Source organism: Schistocerca serialis, chromosome 5 (genome assembly GCF_023864345.2).
Source record: "Schistocerca serialis cubense isolate TAMUIC-IGC-003099 chromosome 5, iqSchSeri2.2, whole genome shotgun sequence".
Lineage (NCBI taxonomy): Eukaryota > Metazoa > Arthropoda > Insecta > Orthoptera > Acrididae > Schistocerca > Schistocerca serialis.
In genome coordinates, this window is record NC_064642.1 from 424064322 (window position 1) to 424087576 (window position 23255).

The 23255-nt window shown below is 45.9% G+C and overlaps 1 non-coding gene across 1 annotated transcript; it reads left to right on the top strand.

Moving 5' to 3' along the window:
* Window positions 1-1949: 1949 nt before the first annotated feature.
* Trnas-cga (transfer RNA serine (anticodon CGA)) lies at window positions 1950-2024 on the top strand. Its single transcript has one exon. It is a non-coding gene; the product is annotated as a tRNA-Ser (tRNA).
* Window positions 2025-23255: the final 21231 nt, after the last annotated feature.

A 23255-nucleotide genomic window follows, 5' to 3' on the forward strand; every position in this document is an offset into this window, starting at 1 on the left:
TTCGGCCGGGAGACCACAACAACAACAACAACAACAGATAGAAGCAGTAGTGAAACGTTTGTGGTGCTAACAGCCAGAAACGGAGACGGCGCTTCCGCGTTTCGTTGGTCTCTTGAGAGTTGCCTCTGCGATGTTAGCGGTGTCCGGCGGTGCCGCCACGGGGCAGGCAGGCGACACCTGGGGCAGGACGGGCCCGCTCGCGGCCGGCTCGGGACCACCGGCAGAAAACTCATTAGCCAGACAACATCTCGGCCACGGCCGGGCGCCGCGCTCCGCTTTTTCTGGTGCGCCTCTCGTTAGTATTCTTCGAAATTTGGCCGCGCTGTATTTAACGGCGAGGCGGCACTTCAAAGGCGGGGGCGGCGCCCGATAAGGAGGCAGTCTCTGCGGCAATGCCGGCCTCTGTGCGCCATGAGAGCGCGCCTTGTCGCAGCGCGGAGCATAAATAATACAGCCGCGCCGACACACGCCCACCTCGGCTCGCCCAACCGCGGCCGTTCACACTGGAACCAATGTAGAGAAATGGCACGTCCCGGCCCACGGCGTCAGCGCTCTTGCCACATCAGTGCGCGCGCGAAGGCGGGTGGTTGTACATGGAAGCGCCAAAGAAACTGGTATAGGCATGCGTATTCAAATATAGATATATGTAAACACGCAAATATGGCGCTGCGGTCGTAACGCCTATATAAGACAACAAGTGTCTGGCGCAGCTGTTAGATCGGTTACTGGTGCTATAATGGCAGGTTATCAAGATTTAAGTGAGCTTGAACGTGGTATTATAGCCCGCGAACTAGCTATGGGACACAGCATCTCTGAGGTAGCGACGAAGTGGGGAGTTTCCTGTACGACCATTTCGCGAACGTACCGTGAATATCAAGAATTTGGTAAAACATCAGATCTCCGACATAGCTGCGGCCGGAAAAAGATCCTGCAAGAATAGGACCAACGACGACTGAAGAGAATCGTTCAGCGATCAGAAGTGCAACCTTTCCGCAAATTGTTGCAGATTTCAATGATGGGCCATCAACAAGTGTCAACGCGCGAACCATTCAATGAAACATCATCGAATGGGCTTTCGAAGCCGGAGGCCCGCTCGTGTACCCTTGATTACTGCACGGCACAAAGCTTTACACCTCGCCTGGGTCCTTCAACACCGACATTGGACTGTTCAAATGGTTCAAATGGCTCTAAGCACTATGGGACTTAACATCTGAGGTCATCAGTCCCCTAGACTTAGAACTACTTAAGCCTAACTAATCTAAGGACATCAAATACATCCATACCCGAGGCAGGATACGAACCTGCGACCGTATCAGCAGCGCGGTTCCAGACTGAAGCGCCTAGAATCGCTCGACCACAGACGCCGGCCATTCGACTGTTCATGACTGGAAACATATTCCTGGTCGGACGTGTCTCGTTTCAAATTGTATCGAGTGGAAGGACGTGTACGGGCATGGAGACAGCCTCATGAGTCCATGGACCCTGCATGTCAGCAGGGGAATGTTCAGGCTGGTGGATGCTCTGTAATGGTGTGGAGCGTGTTCAGGTGGAGTGATATCGGATGGGACCCGTCGAGGCTCTGTAATAGTGTGCGGCGTGTGCAGTGGGAGGTTCATGGGACCCCTGATACGTCGAGGCACGACTCTGACAGGTGACACGTACATAAGCATCCTGTTTGATCACCTGCATCCATTCATGTCCATCGCGCGTTGCGACGGACTTGGGCAACTCCAGCAGGACAATGCGACACGCCACACAACCAGAGTTGCTACAGAATGGCTCCAGGAACACTCTTCTGAGTTTAAACAGTTCCGGTGGCCACCAAACTCACCAGAAATGAAAGTTTTTGAGCATATCTGAGATGCCTTGCAACGTTCTCTTCAGAAGAGATCTCCACCCCCTCGTACTCTTACGGATTTATGGACAGCCCTGCAAGATTCATGGTGTCGTGCTTGGGTAGCTCAGTTGGTAGAGCACTTGCCCGCGAAAGGCAAAGGTCCCGAGTTCGAGTCTCGGCCCGGCACACAGTGTTAATCTGCCAGGAAGTTTTATAATACTTTTGTTAAGTATGCTACACCTCTGTTGCGGTCCAGTGATGTCTGGAAGAGTTTGTTTTAAACTTGCCACCATGGCACGAGAAATTATTTTCGAGTCTGCGCACAACACCGTTATCGGCCTGAAGTACGTTATTCTTCGAGGTATCGGATTCTTAGAGACGAATATGATGATTCTGGCTTCTTTTTCGGAGTATAAGTGTCTGCGTTCCTGTTTCTCTCTCACTACTTCCATGAATTCTTCTTTAATAACTGACAAGGAGATTTTATAAAGTTTATTGGGAATACCCTCTCCTCCTGGGCTCCTACGTTTTGGGAAACTTTTGACATCATCTTCAGTTTCTTCCTCTTCCTCAGATACTGGTTCTCAAAACATAGTGATACTTTCGTTTGTTAGATGCGACGTACAATTTTGTAGTAATTGTGCTGTTTCTAGAGGATCAGATGATTGTGCTCAGTACAGTCCTTGGAAATGTTCTTTGACCCCTTCGCGACTAATATATTCACTCCCATCCGTAGACAGTGTGATACTAATATATCTCTGTTTGCACCTTTTCCGTTCTCTTGTGAGGTGATAAATACTCCACTTCTCATCTGTAATATACTCATAATCCTTGCAGGTGATAGTTTTCCTCTTCAGTTAATTCTACTGCAGTTCTAAAATTTTATTTTTGATCTCTTTAAATCATTTGCTCGATTTTACCCGTTGTCTATTATTGCTTGCAGTTCACGAATGGTACGGTAGTAATAATCGATGTTATTTCTCTTGTTTTCATTAATCCTATAGGCAACATTTGCAAATAATTGTCGAACACCGGGTTTTACAAGATTCTCCCACCACTCAGTCGCGTTACAGAAGAAACGTTTCCGGGTAACCCACGATTTGTAGCTGCCATGTTATGTGGAGCAGATAAAAATATAATTTCCAGTATCCTCTGCCAGTTATTTAGAGACGAGGTAGACCTTTTACTTTAACAGTTACAGCGTGATGGTCGGAAAAGGAGACAAGGACAACGTCGTAATCTGGCACAGTTACTCCTGTTGTGATGTAGGTCCTGTCAAGCCTTGATGCTGCTGTTACTGAGACATACGTGTTGTGAGTTTACGTATAATGGCAAGCCGCTCAACTACATCTTCCATATTTTGCAGAGTACCACAAAACAGGGTGTTCTGCCTTCTGAATCTACTGCCCTTAAAATGCAATTAAAATCTCCTGCGATGACGATGTCGCCTTTTGTCTGTCTCAGAAAATACGGGACATCACCGCTGAGAAACTTTTCCCTTGCAGCTCTGTTGTTTGATTGGGAACGCCTTTTGCAATGCGTCCTCCCGGCTATTTTTCTACGTCCTTCAATCCCAATTCATTTTTGGTTAAAATACAGGATCCTCTGCTATTATTATATACTTTATATGTCTGAAAGAAATCTACCTCTTCGAAGACGACTTCTTGCTAGAAGGCAATATCAATATCATTTGTTCTAAGAAATTTCCCCTAAATGTTCATCTTTTATATTTCTATTCCCAGAAATATTTAACGTTACGGACGTGAGCACTATTCCACTTTCCACGTAGTTAGTAGTTAATATTTTCTAACTTCATATGTTTTATTTTTTTGTTCGAATTCAGAATCTGTTCGTTTCTCTCTCCATATAAATCTTTTGTGTGCTTTTGTGTTGTACTTTCTCCTCTTCATTCTACATTTTATGGCCTACCCCGGTTAAGTTTGGTTTGACCTTCTGCTTGGACGATTTTGCTCGACTTTGGTGGTTGAAAGACTTATGACTGCAGGTGATTTTCTCTGTGTCCCTGGCAGTGTGCTCAACTGATTCGTCAGTGACAGTGAGAGTATTTTGCAAAGAGTATTTCGATTTGCTTCCTGTCTTGTTTTCATTTTCATTTGCAAATGTTGAAGTCTATGTCAGCCGATACTGCGTTGTAGCCTGTTGTGTTCCTTCGTCTATCAATTGTTTTTTACTTTCTTGTGGTATTAGGCTCAGGCGTTCTGTTATATCTGGTTGATGCCACTAACGTACCACAACTTGCACTTCATTTTCTGCTTCCAACTCAAATTCTGTCAGTAAATTTATTGCTTTATCAGACTTTTGATTTCTTGGTGTCAGTGGTGGTTTCCCATCATCGTCCTCTTCTGAGTTCGAGCTTTCCTTTTCCAGTGGCCGGATTCTGTTCTTCTGAGGTTCACTTGAAGTGAGATAATCTTCCACTCTCGCTTCGGTGGCACTACCTTTTCGATAAATCTCCAGGTGAACCGCTTTTGTGCTGTTACCTTACGAAGTAGGTACAGTTTGGAAATGAGTACCTCGCTAACTGCCTGGTCATCCAGTGATCTTTTTCCCGTTTCTTTAATCAAAGGAGGTAAGTCAACAAATGAGCTCAGCTGTAGTTCGCCGGCTGCGGTGGTCTCGCGGTTCTAGGCGCGCAGTCCGGAACCGCGCGACGGCTACGGTCGCAGGTTCGAATCCTGCCTCGGGCATGGATGTGTGTGATGTCCTTAGGTTAGTTAGGTTTAAGTAGTTCTAAGTTCTAGGGGACTGATGACCACAGTAGTTAAGTCCCATAGTGCTCAGAGCCATTTGAACCATTTTTGAGCTGTAGTTCTGTACATTTCATTGGTGTGGTTTTACTACTGTCCTGTACATTAGCGGAAGGCGCGAACATGCCCCTGCTCGTTACACAAGAGACGTGTAAGGTTCTGTCATGAGTAGATAATATGTGCCTTACATCCTGCTGCCATAATGTGGGAGGGGATTTCACGTTTTATAAACATCTGCACTGAACGTAGACCATTGTAACACTGAATCTTGTACGTACTGGACCATCTTTCAAATTCAATACTTTTAAACTGGCCATGTTTTGGAAGCACCTGTAGTAAATAATTATTTCCTACTTCTGGGGGCAGATGCAAAGTTCTAACAGTTTTCAGTTCACATATGTCACCCATACTAAAAGAATCATCACTTTCTCTGAGTTTTCTTAAAATCTTGAACTGCAAAACAGCATTATACAACTTAACAAACGCACAATACTTTTCACTATCAATCTCTAGTGAATCCAGCAGTATCTCCTGAAATATCGAAGTTATCATATAACCAGTCATGGATTTCCAGGGCAGTAGGTTGAACATGACGTGTATTCCTGTCAAACGAGAACCTTAATACACTTGTCCTGAGAGATTCAGAAGACAAGAAGAGCGTGTGCGACCCGCTTTTTCGATGGACACAAAGGAAGCTTGGTTAGTAAGATTCAATACTTTCAGGCTTGGGAATTTGACATCATTTCCACTAAGAATGCTCGATGACAGGCGCACAAAGTCCCACCACGGAGCACCAGCGAAAGCGGCCGCCGTTGGCAGCACAGACGGCCGCTGAGCACGGGTTCCGCAACCACACGGAACTTCTTTGCCGTCAGCTGCTTTGCCGAGACGTCCTTCACGTCAGAGAACACAGTTTAGAGCCCAACTGTTAATAAATAGTATATACTGTATCTCTCAAAATTTTCTAGAGCGATCGGAAAACAACGTTACAAAGTAATCAGTGAGCTCTCTATTCCCGCTGATTTTAACGGAGGGGGACGCAAGTTGACTTCGTTGCCGAACAATGCGGGCATAAGTCCTAAATCCATGAATTTTTGGATGGTTTCCACTATCAGGCTTTACAAAAGTCCTCTCCATTGTTACTTAAAAGTTGTAAACGGGTTTCGATAATTATTAACTAAATCATTCGCGGGAAAAGTATGCAAAGTCACTAGTAGAGTGAAACACTATAAACCATATTTCTAACGAAGGAAAAACAGTCTATTATGAATTCACTTTCAACTCGAATGCGTCCTAGTGATTCTTCAGTAAAACATAATCACTAAATCCGAAACTAGAACCACTCAGTGTTTCTAAAATGACAAATTCTAGCTGTAAAAGCCTCACACAGAACGGAACGAGTGGCAATACCGAAACCTAACCACCTCTCGGTACAGTTGTCGGAAAATCGGCAGGTTGGCCGATCGATAACAGGTCTCGGAAGCCTACAGAATAGCAACTTTGTCTAAAGAACCGAAAATGCCGTCGCTATCGAGGCTAACTTACCGCAATGATCGATATGAACGATACAGAGTAGGGCCCCAGCAGTGTCATTCGGCCGCGTCTGACTATGGCGTGCGCTTCAGTGTGCCCAAAGAACATATTAGCGCTGATTTTTGTGTTAGCTTGGCGACGGTACATCTACATCTACATGCGTATTCTGCAAACCACCATACGGGGCATAGCGAAGGGTATCGTGCACCAGTATCTTTTACAGTTCCACTTGCAAATGGAACGAGTGAAAAACAACGTTCCTTACGCCTCTGTATGAGCTCTAATTTTTCTATCTTGATTTTACAGTACTTACGCGCATTGTACACTGGTGTCGGTAGAATTGTACTGCCGTCAGCCCCAAAAGCCTGTCCTGTTAAATTTTCTCAACAGTGTTTCCCAAAAAGAGTGTAGTCTTCCTTCCTGGGATTTCCATTTGAGTTCACGAAGCATCTCCGTAACACTCGCATGTTGCCCATGTCGTATCATAGAGTGATATCACAACACCAGCTTCCCACAGCTGCTAACGGCAACAACGGCAACGCAAGTTTCCGCCAGACGCCAGTAGTGGTCATGTGGGATGCGGCGGACGCAATGGAGCACTCCTGCTGAACTACTCCTCCAGTGGCTCAGTACCACGAGCGCCCTCTCCCGCCGCACTATAGGATGGTTGGCTGCAGCCATAGAGCCCATTCGCAACGAGGCGCGGCCCAGTCGAAATGGAGTCATCCTCAAGATGTCTTCCAGTCGCAGTCCTGACTATCGCACTTGCATTAATTAGGTGAGTCTCTCTGTACGATGCTCTTGTTGCTGTTGTGTTAACTGAAGTTTATTGCAGAATGTTCATTTGCAAAGAGTCTTTGTATGCTTGGACAACTCTAGAATTTAAGTAAAGCTTTCGTTTAGAGTATTTATTTGTTCGCTAATCATTTCTGCTCATGTGCAGTTTTCCTATAACGACAGCTGCAGCACACTTAGTAGCCCACCTATTCTTGGCACTGCGTACGAAATAGTACACAACATTCTGAACCTACTGGTAACCGAATTTTTTCGATGTCTTCCTTCAATCTGACCTGGGCGGGACTTCAAACACTACAAAAGTAAGCTCTAACACTCCAGCAGTAAATAGTTAAAAACGGGTCTTGCCAATTTTTATACGCAGCCTCCTTCATAGATGAGCTACATTTTCCCAGAATTCTCCCAATAACTGAAGTCAAATGAATTGCTTTTCCTACTGCCGACATTACATTCTCCTTCCGTTTCATACAGCTTGGCAGTTTTACACCTAGCTACTTAATCAAAGCCGGTCGCTGTGACAGAGCGGTTCTACGCGATTCAGTCCGGAACCGCGCTGCTGCAGGTTCCAATCCTGCCTCGGGCATGGATGCGTGTGATGTCCTTAGGTTAGTTAGATTTAAGTGGTTCTAAGTTCTAGGGGACTGATGACCTCCGATGTTAAGTCCCATAGTGCTCAGAGCCATTTGAGCCATTTGAACTTAACCAAAGTGATTGTGTGAGCCAGTACATCTCTAATACTTTACTTGAACTTAACAGGACAGTTATCTCATCCGTATTAAGTTACATTCATTTACACTTGACGTAAGCTACATTCAACGCACCAAATACACTGACGGATAACATTCCCAACACTAGGCAATAATTAATGTAGATTAATGAAATTTCTGGAATACATTTGTCTCCGTAACATATTTCAGTAATGAACACTGCAATATCACAGGTTAATGTAAGTGCGAGATAAGCCATTGCAAATATGAAATGTTGGTACATTAATATCCGGTGTTGGGGTTGCGTTGGGTTGATTTGGGAGAGGAGACCAAACTGCGAGGTCATCGATCTCATCGGATTAGGGAAGGATGAGGAAGGAAGTCGGCTGTGCCCTTTCAAAGCATTTGCCTAAAGCGATTTAGGGAAATCACGGAAAACCTTAATCAAGATGGCCGGACGCGGGATTAAACCGCCGTCCTCCAGAGTGCGAGTCCAGTGTGCTAACCACTGCGCCGGATGTCAGTTTGTGGGGTAAAGTTCCATGCCTGTTACGCTTGGTCAGTCAATAGAGGGGCGGTTAATGCTGTAAGAGGATGACACTGGATTTGTCGTCCGATGATGTCCCATGTGTGCTCGATTGGAGACAGATCTGGTGATCAGGCAGGCCAAGGCAACATGTCGACACTCTGTAGAGCATGCTGGGTTACAACAGCGGTATGTGGGCGAGCTGTCTCCTGCTGGAAGACATCCCCTGAAATGCTGTTTATGAATGGCAGCATAACAGGTCGAATCACCAGACTGATGGCGTGTGGAATGACCACGACACTGCTCCTACTGTCATGTGAAATCACACCCCAGATCATAATTCTAACAGTAGGTGCAGTGTGCCTAGCATGCGGACAAGTTGGTTGCAGACCCTCAACTGACGTCTGTCTAACTAACACAAGGCCATCACTGGCACCGAGGCATAACCAGCTTTTATCAGAAAAGACAAGAGATGTCAACCCTGCCCTCCAGTGAGCTCTCGCTTGACACTGCTGAAATCGGAAATCGGCGGTGGTTTGTGGTCAGGGCATCTGGCTCGGAGCTGTCCTTGAAATAACCGACTTTTAACGGTTCGTTGTGTCACTATGGTGCCAACTGCTCCTCAGATTGCTGCTGCACATGAAGTACGATGCGCTGAGCTATACGCCAAACACGATGGTCTTTCCTCGCTGTAGTACGACGTGGACGTCCGGAGACTGGTCTTCTTGCGACCGTACATTTTCGTGACCACTGCTGCCAGCTATCATCCAGCTTCTCGTAGGCCTATTACACGACCTCGTTCAAAATCAATGAGGTGTTGATAATGGCGTCTTTGTCGCCTTAAAGGCATTCTTGATTAACATCAACGCACCACGTCCAGTCTCAAAGGTAACTAACACTCACGAACCTTAAAGCGTTTATTTAAAGCAAGCCTGATTTGCAGCCTCATTATGGCGCTACTAGCGCCACTCTTATGCGGCTGGTGAGAAATGTGAACATACATCATCTTTTAGATGTAGGATCACTACTACCACCAACCTTTGTCTATGTCGCACAACTCCTTCTTGATGTTGCGATTTTTTTCCATCATGGTAATAGCAGACCTTTGAGCAGAGGCATTTGGAGTCCAGCAGGACCACCACAACACTTGGTTCACGCCAAACAGTTTCAAGACTGGAGCTCATCACCTGCAGCCTTGGGTTCGAGACCAGCACTGAGTCAGTTTGCGGGACTTAGTGCCATAGCACAGCTGTCCTTCCGTTCACGCCTGCGGCCTTCCGACTCCTGCTACAGGTCAGCGAGTCATGTCTCGTGCACAGCGGGCTTCCTTCGCCTGTGCGGTAGAAGCCGCCGGGCGTGAGTTGCGTAAGTGTGGGCGTCTGCTGTACTGCAGCGCAACACGGAGCGCCGCTGACGCCAAGGAATTGGCTGACTATCAGACCATCGGCCGTCTCTTTGTCTCACGACAGAATTGTAGGGCACTGACGCTGCTCCTCTCACCAGGGCAGAAGCCGACGCCTGTCAGACATTGCCGATCTTTGAGGCTGTAGTGAGGCGTCTGCCTCACATTGTTAATGACATAGTATGTATCTAAAATTAACAAAGTATTGTTTCTCGGTCATCGGTGTATCTATGGGTCGCAACGGCCCGCAACCACACCAATCACCGTACCGAGTGCTGCTGGTGCTGATCAGTGGTGTAAGTAAAACAGCAATCAGTCCGAAAATGTTTTCAACACCATAGTACCTTATTACGCCTGGTCCTGTTGGAGATGGTATGCCGTTGTCATTCTCAGACGCCTGAACTACCGATCGAGGTGGCGCAGTGGTTAGACACTGGACTCGCATTCGGGAGGACGACGGTTCAATCCCGCGTCCGGCCATCCTGCTTTATGTTTTCCGTGATTTCCCTAAAACGCTCCGGGCTAATGCCGGGATGGTTCCTTTCAAAGGGCACGGTCGACTTCCTTCCCCGTCCTTCCCTAATCCGATGAGATCGATGACCTCGCTGTCTGGTCTCCTTCCCCAACCACCCAACGCCTGAACTGATCTACACAGTCAGGTATAGAGGGACCTAGAGCTCAACGTGTATTCGTAACCACGAAGCTACTCGGTATTTTTCCATAAAGAAAAAACTAAAAACTCCTAGTTGTTCCGATTGTAAAGTCTGTATCCTCACATCTCGTAGAAAAGCGAGTGAAAGGAATGCATATTAGAGTTTAAAGCCCCGTTGACGACAAAGATATTACAGAAGTTCGAGTCAAAGATGACTCGCTACTCGCCTAATTGAACCGGAATTCTCACATGTTCTCTCAAGAAACAACAGTTGGTAGTGTTTAATAACTTATCTCGAATTTAAAATATCAGCCTGAAGCTAATCTTTATAATCTGACCTATATTATAGTCGCTCATGTCAGTTAATATCCTCTTTTGTGGCCCGTATTCTCGCTGGAATGATTCCTCATTCGTCTCTGTTACGGTTATATAGTTTCCTTATCACGTCACGTGCCTGCAACGCCGCAAAAGACCTATTCAATCTCACGGTGGGCGTCGGTAGAAACACATTGTTCCACTCCTTCAGTGGCAATTATTTCAAGAATTCCAAAGCCGATACTAAATACAAATACCCCAGTCAAGACGAAATGAAGTTACCCACATGGAGTCGTTTTAAAGAGTAAATTCTCAGGCTAGATCCAACTGCAGTGCCTATACCCATGAAGATGTTATCAAAATTAATTCATCACTTCAGTTTGTGTCCTAATCGAAGATAAAGTTGAGACTCAGTATGTGTACAGGAAACATCTCTAGGAATATGTCTCCATCAGGTCAACAGATCACCTACGCCGAGCTACAGGTAGGATTTCTCCATTAGGTACAAAGCTGGGTTGCTATTTCAGTATCAGAGAGCCTCGGCAAAACTAAGGATTTAAGAAAGGGAAAATCAGGATGGCCTGAAATGTGAAATGATGTTCGTGTTCACAATGGTTCAAATGGCTCTGAGCACTATGGAACTTAACATCTGAGGTCATCAGTCCCCTAGAACTTAGAACTACTTAAACCTAACTAACCTAAGGACATCACACACATCCATGCCCGAGGCAGGATTCGAACCTGCGACCGTAGCGGTCGCGCGGTTCCAGACTGAAGCGCCTAGAACCGCTCGGCTACAACGGCCGGCGATGTTCGTGTTAGGGAGGGGATTGCAGTAGGATAGTATAGCTGCGTTACCCACATTGCCAGGGTGGTGTAGTGGATAACAGATCTGCCTTGTAAGCAGGAAACCTCGGTTCATGTCCCAGTCTGGGTACAAATTTCAATTCATTACTTCAACTTCTATCCTCAGCAGAAAGGGTTACTTGATGTCAAACGTATTTCACCGCAGTTGCGAGCTTGTGGGTCACATGTTCTACGTCTACATCTACATTTATACTCCGCAAGCCACCCAACGGAGTGTGGCGGAGGGCACTTTACTTGCCACTGTCATTACCTCCCTTTCCTGTTTCAGTCGCGTATGGTTCGCGGGATGAACGAGTGCCGGAAAGCCTCCGTGCGCGCTCAAATCTCTCTAATTTTACATTCGTGATTTGCTCGGGTGGTATAAGTAGGGTGAAGCAATATATTCGATACTACATCCAGAAACGCACCCTCTCGAAACCTGGACAGCAAGCTACACCGCGATGCAGAGCGCCTCTCTTGCAGAGTCTGCCACTTGAGTTTGCTAAACGTCTCCATAACGCTATCACGCTTACCAAATAACCCTGTGACGAAACGCCCCGCTCTTCTTTGGATCTTCTCTATCTTCTCTGTCATCCCGACCTGGTACGGATCCCACACTGATGAGCAATACTCAAGTATAGGTCGAACGAGTGTTTTGTAAGCCACCTCCTTTGTTGATGGACTACATTTTCTAAGGACTCTCCCAATGAATATCAACCTGGCACCCGCCTTACCAACAATTAATTCTATATGATCATTGCACTTCAAATCGTTCCGCACCCATACTCCCAGATATTTTAGAGAAGTAACTGCTACCAGTGTTTGTTCCGCTATCATATAATCATACAATAAATGATCCTTATTTCTATGTATTCTCAATACATTACATTTGTCTATGTTAAGGGTCAGTTGCCACTCCCTGCACAAAGTGCCTATCCGCTGCAGATGTTCCTGCATTTCGCTGCAATTGTCTAATGCTGCAACTTCTCTGCATACTACAGCATCATCCGCGAAAAGCAGCATGGAACTTCCGACAGTATCTACTAGGTCATTTACATATATTGTGAAAAGCAATGGTCCCATAACACTCCCCTGTGGCACGCCAGAGGTTACTTTAACGTCTGTAGACGTCTCTCCATTGAGAACCACATGCTGTGTTCTGTTTGCTAAAACCTCTTCAATCCAGCCACACAGCTGGTCTGATATTCCATAGACTCTTACTTTATCAGGCGACAGTGCGGAACTGTATCGAACACCTTCTGGAAGTCAAGGAAAATGTATCTACCTGGGAGCCTGTATCTAATATTTTCTGGGTCTCATGAACAAATAAAGCGAGTTGGGTCTCACACGATCGCTGTTTCCGGAATCCATGTTGGTTCCTACAGAGTAGATTCTGGGTTTCCAAAAACGACATGATACGCGAGCAATGAACATGTTGTAAAATTCTACAACAGATCGACATCAGAGATATAGGCGTATAGTCTTGCGCTTCTGCTCGACGACCCTTCTTGAAGACTGGGACTACCTGTGTTCTTTTCCAATCATTTGGAACCTTCCTTTCCTCTAGAGACTTGCGGTACACGGCTGTTGTCGTTTTGGCATCAACTTAGCCCGCAGGAGGCCTCGACACGCGCTCGTGGGACCCCAGAGCGTTTGCTTTGTGTGTACATCGGCGGCGCGAGGAACGGCTCCCAATTTTCGGGTGGTTTGGCCCCCTGCGCCGCGCCGCCTTTGAGAGCCTAACGCGGCGCGTGAGCGATGGCGTCTGGAAGGACGCATGGGCTCGCTGATTCCCGGCGCTCATTAGCGGCCGAGCACAGCGCGCCCTTGTGCCGCCCACGCCGCCATTAGGCGCGCGGCTGGCAGGCGCGGCGCGAGGGGTCGCATTCGACGCGCCGCACCCAAAAATTAATGGCGATTTATGGAGCGCCAGGCGCAGCCCGGGCTCGGAGAGCCGTCCAGCGGCAGCGCCGAACCTCCGCTACACGCAGGAGAAATCTGCAGCCCGAGCTACTGCTTCAGGGGACTGCATCGGAGATAAATGCCATCGAGTGCCATATGATACAGCGGTAGGACAAGAGCGAAAGGACATGTACACTGTCCTAACAAAAGCTTCCAGCTATCCCTATGCAATGCGGAATTGACTACTATGTATCACGAGAGGCAGACCCGCTAGCACACTGAGGTGACGAAAGTCAAGGAGCAGCGATACGCACACATACAGATGATCGTAGTATCTCGTACACAAGGTATAAAAGGGCAGTGCATTGGCAGAGCTGTCATTTGTACTCAGACGTCAAGTTGTAACACACCCTGGACTACAGATGGGGGTGGGGGAGCCTTACACTGGTATCGTTTCAGTCACCGTTTCTTGACCGAGCGCCCTGTCCACACCACGTACCTGGTAATTCCGCGGCGGTCGTATTGTTCTGCTCCATACTGCTGCTGGCTTGCCTGAAATTATCTATCGAAATATGCAAGCGAGTCAGGGGAGCCACTCACCGTCAGAACACACCACTGTTCTACGTCTGGTATGAACAATTATATTCTGAGACGATTAAAGGAAATCGCACGTTGCAGTGTTTACATCCTAATTCATAAATGTTTATCCCAATTAACAGCCTTGATGATTATCTGTCCACTTGGACGAGCGTACGAGTACCGAACACGGCGCGGCTGATTGTTGATGATGCTCACTACAAGATACTGGCACTTAAATGCTCTCTTTTGTAAAAAAAAATTGGTATTACTGATTCACATTAGTTCATTCTGGGAGACCGAACACGGCCCGGATGATTGATACAGTACGTTACGACACGCGTCGAGGGGATACACAAATACGTTATCAGCAGTACTGCTCATTTTTAAATTACTTCGTGACGCACTTTCCTCTGAATCATTTACTTATTTTATCACTTTACTGTAAGCACACTTGTAGCAACACTTCAACTTCCATGCTAACAATGCCTCTTACATGCAGAGCTACACACTACTCAACATAACCGTTCCGTGTCCCACGCTCGACTCTCTAGACGCGGCGGCCCGCAAAGATACTCCACAACTAAACCAGCGATATGACAGTACACTTACAAAGTGAAAACGTGTCCGCAGTGATTACGGCCGCACAACGGGTAGTAACAGACTTCGAATTCGGAAGGGTATTTGGTGCTAGATGTATGGTACATTCCATTTCGGATATTCATGGAGAACTCAATATTTAGAGATACACAGTGCCAAGATTTTGCCGAGAATGCCAAATTTCAGGAGTTACCTCTCACCACGAACAACGCAGCGGCCTACTGTCTTCACTTAACGACCGAGAGCAGCCGCGTTTGCGTAGAGATGTAAGCGCTGACAGACAAGCAACACTGCGTGAAAAAACAGCTGACATTAATGTGGGACATAGGGCGAGCTTATCCGTTAGGACAGTGCAGCGAAAATCGGCGTCAATGGGCTAAGGCAGCAGAGAACGACGCGAGTGCCTTTGCTAACATCACGACATCGCCTGCAATGCCTCTTCTGGACTCGCGACCATACCGGCTGTTCACTAGACAACAGGAGAATCGTGGCCTGGTCAGATGAACTCCGATTTCACTTGGTAAGAGCTGATGGTAAGGTTCGATCCCGCAAAGCTATGGAACCATGTTGTCATCAAGGCACGGTGCAAGGAGGTTGTGGCTGAATAATAGTGCGGGTTGTATTTTTATGAAATGGATTGGGTTCTCTGGTCCAACTGAATCGATCCCTAGCTGGATGTGTTTATGTTCGGCTGCCTGGAGGCCATGTGCAGCTTTTCATGGACTTCATGTTCCCAAACATGTCACTGGGCCACAATTGTACGCAGTTGGTTTGAAGAACGTTATGGACATTTCTGATAGTCGCATGAAAGTGGCTCTACTACCTCCACTGTGTAGACGCAAATGAGATTTGCTTTAAATACATGCTGTAACCGAAGTGAGCAATGATTACGTTAGAGACTGGACGTGGCGAGTTGATGTTAGTCAAGGATGCCTTTAAGGCGACAAAGACGCCATTATCATCACCTCACTGAGTTCGAATGAGGTCGTGCAATTCGGTTATGAGAAGCTCGATGTTCCTTCTGCGATTTGCAGAAAGATTTTGGAGAAATCTAGGCACTTTAAATGATTGCCAGTAGCAATGGTCACGGAAATGTACGTCGCAAAAAGACCAGTCTCTGGCCGGCCACAGTAGTAGGATAGTGGCAATATGACGACATTTTTGTTACAGATTAGTTCATTAATCCCCGCACCCCAACCCCTTGATGACATCATGGATTTTCCCTGGCCGGAATATGGCTGCCGATTCCAGGCAACTTTTCTTTGTCGACCCCTCTCTCCCTCGCTCTGGGAAGTCCTCCTCAACCTTCCTCCCTCCCAGAAACCCTGTGCCACTATTGATATTAAATTAATTGACTAATTAATTAAATTGATCGAAAAAATTGTCGGAAAGTAGGTCAACTGAGATACCCCCCTTAACCTATTAAGACACTTCTCCCCTCTCGGTATTCTTTTGAACATGAGCTGCTGCAGGTCAGACCTGTGTTATTCGAATAGCCTCTCTCCCACTGTATCACATTGATTGACTAATAATTAAATCGTTATCCTTTTGTGTGTGGGCTGTCTGGGAGTCAATCCTGCAAACACCTGGCTTCCAAACCCTACTATCCCCCTTTTTAAATCTTTTCCTTGCATCATATTGGTGGATACTACCACTGGTATATTAGGTGGGAAATTGTGAGGTTTTCTAGGACTCGATTCTGCAACCGCCCAGTTTTCAAGCACACCTCCCAGTCCTGGATTTTTCCGTTGCACCCTATTGGTATGGTGGGAAATTCTGGGGCTGTCTTTGATTCGATCCCACAGCCGTTTGGCTTCCAAACCATACTCTTACCACTTCTGGATTTTCTCCTTGCCTCCTTTTGGCGGATACTGGCTGATAGAACGCCAACATTTCGTGACTGGCAGAGATTGTAACGACTTCCAGCACATGTGGACCTGGTCGGCATGCTGGAGCAGGACAAGGATCTTCTATTGTCTCTACCACTCATCAGTTTGTGTGGTGATGAAGATGCCCAGCCTATCCCTGATTTGCAGAAGTGTACTGAGGGTTTCAAAGAGCATAGCATAGTTCAGTATTGGACCCCAAAATATGCACCTCCATTGAACTGCAGAATATTCCATCGATGGTGCGAGGACAGAGTATGGATGTGAAGATACTAGTAGATCCCTGCACACTGCTACTATTCTCTTCCACACATAATTTAAATGCTAGTCGTTCAAAGCGCCTGAATATTGGCATAGAAGCAGTAGCAGACACTGGACACTGACAGGTGTGCGCATCTAAGTTTGTTAAAAAGAAATAGTTACTCGAAAAATGCCGTAATTTTTGTTGTTGATGTAATGCTTCCTATATATCATAGCCAAAATGTAAATAAAATATCTGTTATCGCAAATCGTGTGTTATTTCTTACTTCATAACCCTCTAATTACAGGGTAGCTCAGTCGATAAGATGATAGTGGCTACAAATATTACTACAACTGTGTTTTCCCCCTGCCCCCCCCCCCCCCCCCACGTAGACGTCTATTGCATGCCAGTATCTGATCTGCCCGCATCTCGTGGTCATGCGGTAGCGTTCTCGCTTCCCACGCCCGGGTTCCCGGGTTCGATTCCCGGCGGGGTCAGGGATTTTCTCTGCCTCGTGATGGCTGGGTGTTGTGTGCTGTCCTTAGGTTAGTTAGGTTTAAGTAGTTCTAAGTTCTAGGGGACTGATGACCATAGATGTTAAGTCCCATAGTGCTCAGAGCCATTCGATTAGTATCTGATCTAGCCGGAATCATGGCAGGGTGGGTGAAACATCAGAATCACAGGGACTTTACTGTGAGTGGTCCTGTCCTGTGATGGTGTGGAAGAATGAAATATGGGATTCATGTGATTGGGAACTTTGTACTTCAAGCCAAATGATAGATAAGATGTTGCGCTAGTGCCGTTGCTAGCAAGAAGGATCAAGGGAAATTGAATGTGGGACAGGTAAGAGATACTAGAAGATAAGGATAAAGCAGAAAGGTACACATTTGTTCCTCTAATGGCAGAATACCAGTTCACAGGCTGTGGCCCTAAAAAGAAAGAAAAAAAAATCATGTGCTTGTAAAATTTCAGCACAAACGAAAAATTGGGAGTGGAGCAGATGACACCTATGGCACTCATAAATCCGACCCAGTCCTTCCACTGGTGGATCCACCTTCAAACATAGAACACATCTCTAGAAATAACACGTGATGGATCCACATTCGAATCCTATCCTGGATGTAACGCATTGTGGCTACCTCTAGACACTGTTCCAGATATAATGCATGACGGATCCATCTTGGAACCCTATCCCAGATGTAGCTTATTGTGGACCCTCCCCTGAACATCAGTCTGAATGTAGTGTTTGGTGGATCCACCTTCAAAACCTATCCCGAACATTGTGTATTGTGGATCCACTTCTACTACTGTCCACATATAACGTGTGGCAGATCCACACCCAAACACTAACTCATGTCCACTTTGAGTCATGTGAGCCATTCACGACACATATGCTGACACAGACATACAGAAAATAGAGCAAATGCACTGCAAGTGTAGAACATGTGGTTGTAAGTAACTAGATGCGTTCGAGTTCAGTGCTGTACTACGCTGTCTGACTAACATGTTATTCTATCTTGTGCATAAGAATGATACAAATGATTGTCTCCCTCCATCCAATGGACACTAGGACATAAAACAGCGTGATAGGGGTGATTATATGCTGTCATCATATATCTTCACAGTATAAAATGACGTGTTATAGGCGCAGCGGGATACCTTGGATGGAGAATCTAGACAATCTTGTTACAAATCTTAGTACTATAAATTATATCGAAGATGTTATGCTCTTTAGCAGGATGAATTTAAATGTGCTTACATCCACTGAAGAACCGTTTTGAGAAGAGTATTACTCTCTTTGCAGAGCTATAGCATTGTTGAAAATAATGTACAAGTGCTTGAAATCGAGATTTTGCGATTGGTAATATGCGTGCAGACTCTTTACTTGTATGGGTGTAGAGCTGTCAGAGGTGGGTGGTTGCAGTTCGTATTCATAACTTCCTAACTGGTTGTCCATAAATGATGCTGCTAGGGAGACACACACTGTAGGTAGAGAGAGGGGAGGCAAACTCTTACGCTACCTGCAGTCGACACACTGTCAAATAATAAACAAATTACTACTGGGGTAATAAAAATAAATACCCGAAACCTAGAAGTTGTAGATGATCTGACAGGGTTGTGGATATGTATCAGGGTTGGAAGGTATAAACAGAAATAACGAAGCACGTCTGGTTGGGTTGTTCGGGGTAAGAGACCAAACTGCGAGGTCATCGGTCTCATTGGATTAGGGAAGGATGGGGAAGGAAGTCGGCCGTGCCCTTTCAAAGGAACCATCTCGGCATTTGTCTGGAGCGATTTAGGGAAATCACGGAACACCTAAATGAGGATGGCCGGAAGCGGAATTGAACCGTCGTTCTCCCGAATGCGAGTGGCACGTCTGGTAAGCAACAAAATCATATACTTATGGAAAAAAAATTGAGCAGCAACAGAAATCAACTCTGTATACATGTCAGCTCCCTGTTGGAGATCCATACATGATGGAGTGGAGGTCAAATGAACATATATAACCGTTTCCAGACTTTGAGTTTCCATCAAGTACAGCACTACATGAGTCTGCAGAAAAGCTCTCTGATGGGTCGGAGCAGTACATGGAACTGTTTCCAAACTTCGAATTTCCCATATGTCCATTATTTGCACCATTCATTGAACCTCATATACGTACAAAGTGACTGTTACTACACTTTTCATGGTTATCCTATCCAAGATACATGCATGTGCATCATTGGGAAGAGGGGAAGCGTTAGGATGTTTTAGTGGGTTGGTGTATAAGGGACGCAAATATTCTCATAGAAAATCAAACAAACACATAGGAATGTCAGCAATACGACCAGAAACATATGGAAAACTGTCGAAAAAACACGAAAAAGGCATGAAATCAGTATAATTCGAGGAAACCTGATATAATCACGAAAAACTAATGTGATACACATAAAATTGAGGGAAATGCGATGAAATATGTAAAATCGCGAAAAGCTAGCAAAATTACGGAAATTGACTGAGAATATATAAAAATAGAGAAAAAATACCACGAAATGAGTAATGATTGATATCAATAAAATTGCATATTCTGGAGGAGAGTGGTTTCATGTAAACACCCTAATAGCGGAAAGAGGAGTATTTCTAGAGACGCGGTGTTAAAGCGAAGTGGCCATGTTATCCTGTGTATGAGCAAGAGGAAAGTTACCAGGGGCAGTGGTAAACTGCGATAAGACTGTTACATTTCCTCTAGTTACTGACTGTGATGCTTATTTCCTTTAAGATATCGCTGCTTCTTCGTATTCATTTTCAGTTGACAATCACCATTTTGTAGGACTGTTGTGAACATATCAATTTCTGAACCGTAATCGGGCTTGAACTTCGTAAACAGCAGGCGACATACACCTACAGAAATCTATTTAATGTTTGTGTTACAAGGAAACAATATTTTATTTGGTGTGCAACGTAGTAGTTTTATCACTCTATAGTTCGTCACCATAGTTTATCGGAGGGAAGCTTGCTGGGAGAAGTACGTATGTCATGTGCTGGAAATGTATTTCTTACATTGGAATATTAAGTGTTGCGTTCCACAAGACTAAAAGGTCGAAAATTGCACAGTTCTAGCATTATTACGTGTTTAAGTGCAGAACTATGTAACCCTTGTAATGTGTTTATGTTCCACAACAATTTCTCTCTTTCTGATACCTTTTAGGTATAGACACCAAACACTGGAACTATACAAGCACAAGTAACTTACGAAAAAGTTTTAAACTCCTTTTCAGTGGCAAGAGTTTCTGAGCTACTTCAAACCGCCTATTGGCTTCTGTCTCGGGCTCTTCGGCCGACGTTCATCTAATGATTTTACTGACGTTTCGCCAGCGCGAGTGGTTGGCATTGTCAAAGCTTTACCCTCCATTGCCGGTGTTGAATTGGAGCCGAGCTCGCGGCCGCAGACGGTATGTACCTGGCACGCCAACGTCCGAGGGCTTCTCCGCGGTCATTTCCCGTGCGGTTCTCCTCTTGCTACCTGCGACGGTCGTTCGCTGCAGTAAGGGAAGCCAGGATCCGTTTACCTTAAGGCTTTCCTCTTTCTTGTTGAAACTGTTAGCGTGTTTTTGTATTTCTACAGCTTCTCTGGACAAGCGCGTGTGATAGTGCTTCTCTACAGCCAGAACTTCCGTGTCGGCGAATTTTATTACGTGGTCGGTCTCACTCAGCGCGTGTTCTCCACCTACCCCAACCTGCAATGTCGCTTATGTTCCTTGATCCTAGTGTTGACTGATCGTCCAGTCATTCCAACATAAACTTCTCCGCATGTGCATGGTTTACGATATATTCCCGACATTGCAAGTGGGTCTCTTTTCTCCTTTGCCGATCTAAGACATTGTTAATCACTTAAATTTTTACGAAGTCAAATGTATTCCCGAAATTTCATTACTTAACATGAATTATTCTTAAATGTAGCGTTCTTTTCCGTCATTATACACTGAGCGGTTCGTGTACGTCACTAAGAGTTTCATAAGAAATCGGTATGAAGATGTAAACTAGATTAAGAACTGAGAATTAAAAGGCACGCACCCTGACTGCAAATCGGCACGTCAGTCTGCTGATTCGACCTGTTGTGCTGTCATCCACGAATAGCATTCCCAGGGGGTGTTTTCCAACGGGTAACGCCCGTCCACATACCGGTTTTGTAACCCATCGTGCTCTACAGAGTGTCGACATGTTGCCTTGCCCTGTTTGGTGAGCACATCTCTCTCCAGTCGAGCACATATGGGGCGCCAGCGGACGACAACGAATGATCTGACCATCCAGATTGCCCGACATGAATCCCATCGAGCAATTATGGGACATAATCGAGAGGTCAGTGTCATCCACGAGCAGCGTTGAACCGTCCTTATCCTGACCGAACATGTGCAACAGGCATGGAAATCCATCCCACAAACTAGCATTCGGCACAAGAGGAACACAATCCATCCGCGTTTGCATGGCTGCATTCGACATTCTGGCTGTTACACCGATTATTAACGTACCAGCATTTTACATTTACAATGGTTTATCTCGCACTTACACTAACCTGTGATCTTGTAAAGTTAATCACTTAAATACACTACTGGCATTTAAAATTGCTACACCAAGAAGAAATGCAGATGATAAACGGGTATTCATTCGACAAATATATTATACTACAACTGACATGTGATTACATTTTCACGCAATTTGGGTGCATAGATCCTGAGAAATCAGTACCCAGAACAACCACCTCTGGCCGTAATAACAGCCTTGATACGCCTGGGCATTCAGTCAAACAGACCTTGGGTGGCGCGTACAGGTACAGCTGCCCATGCAGCTTCAACACGACACCACAGTTCATCAAGAGTAGTGACTAGCGTATTGTGACGAGCCAACTGCTCGGCCACCATTGACAGACGTTTTCAATTGGTGAGAGATCTGGAGAATGTGCTGGCCAGGGCAACAGTCGAACATTTTCTGTATCCGGAAATGCCCGTAAAGGACCTGAAACATGCGTCGTGCATTATCCTGCTGAAATGTAGGATTTCGCAGGGATCGAATGAAGGGTAGAGCCACGGGTCGTAACACATCTGAAATGTAACGTCCACTGTTCAAAGTGCCGTCAATGCGAACAAAAGGTGACCGAGACGTGTAACCAATTGCACCCCATACCATTACGCCGGGCGATACGCCAGTATGGCGATGACGAACACACGCTTCCAATGTGCGTTCATCGCAATGTCGCCAAACACGGATGCGACCATCATGATGCTATAAACAGAACCTGGATTCATCCGAAAAAATGACGTTTTGCCATTCGTGCACCCAGGTTCGTTGATGAGTACACCATCGCAGGCGCTCCTGTCTGTGATGCAGCGTCAAAGATAACCGCAGCCATGGTCTCCGAGCTAATAGTCCATGCTGCTGCAAACGTCGTCGTTCTGTTTGTGCAGATGGTTGTTGTCTTGTAAACGTCCCCATTTGTTGACTCAGGGATCGAGGCGTGGCTGCACGATCCGTTACAGTCATGCGGATAAGATGCCTGTCATCTCGACTGCTAGTGATACGAGGCCGTTGGGATCCAGCACGGCGTTCCGTATTACCCTCCTGAACCCACCGATTCCATATTCTGCAAACAGCCATTGGATCTCGACCAATGCGAGCAGCAATGTCGCGATACGATAAACCGCAATCGCGATAGGCTACAATCCGACCTTTATCAAAGTCGGACGCGTGTTGGTGCGCATTTCTCCTCCTTACACGAGGCATCACAACAACGTTTCACCAGGCAACGCCGGTCAACTACTGTTTGTGTATGAGAAATCGGTTGGAAACGTACCTCATGTCAGCACGTTGTAGGTGTCGCCACCGGCGCCAACCTTGTGTGAATGCTCTGAAAAGCTAATCATTTGCATATCACAGCATTTTCTTCCTGCCGGTTAAATTTCGCGTCTGTAGCACGTTATCCTCGTGGTGTAGCAATTTCAATGGCCAGTAGCGTATCTTACCTAGACGAATGTATTCCCGAAATTTCATTACCCTAAATTAATTCTTTCGGCGGTGCGATTTATTTCCGTCAGTGTATTTGTTACACTAAAATCACGCACCCAATCACATAGGTCATAACAAGTCTTGCACTGGTATGGTGACATTGTCCTGTCCGATACAGCTGTTACCACT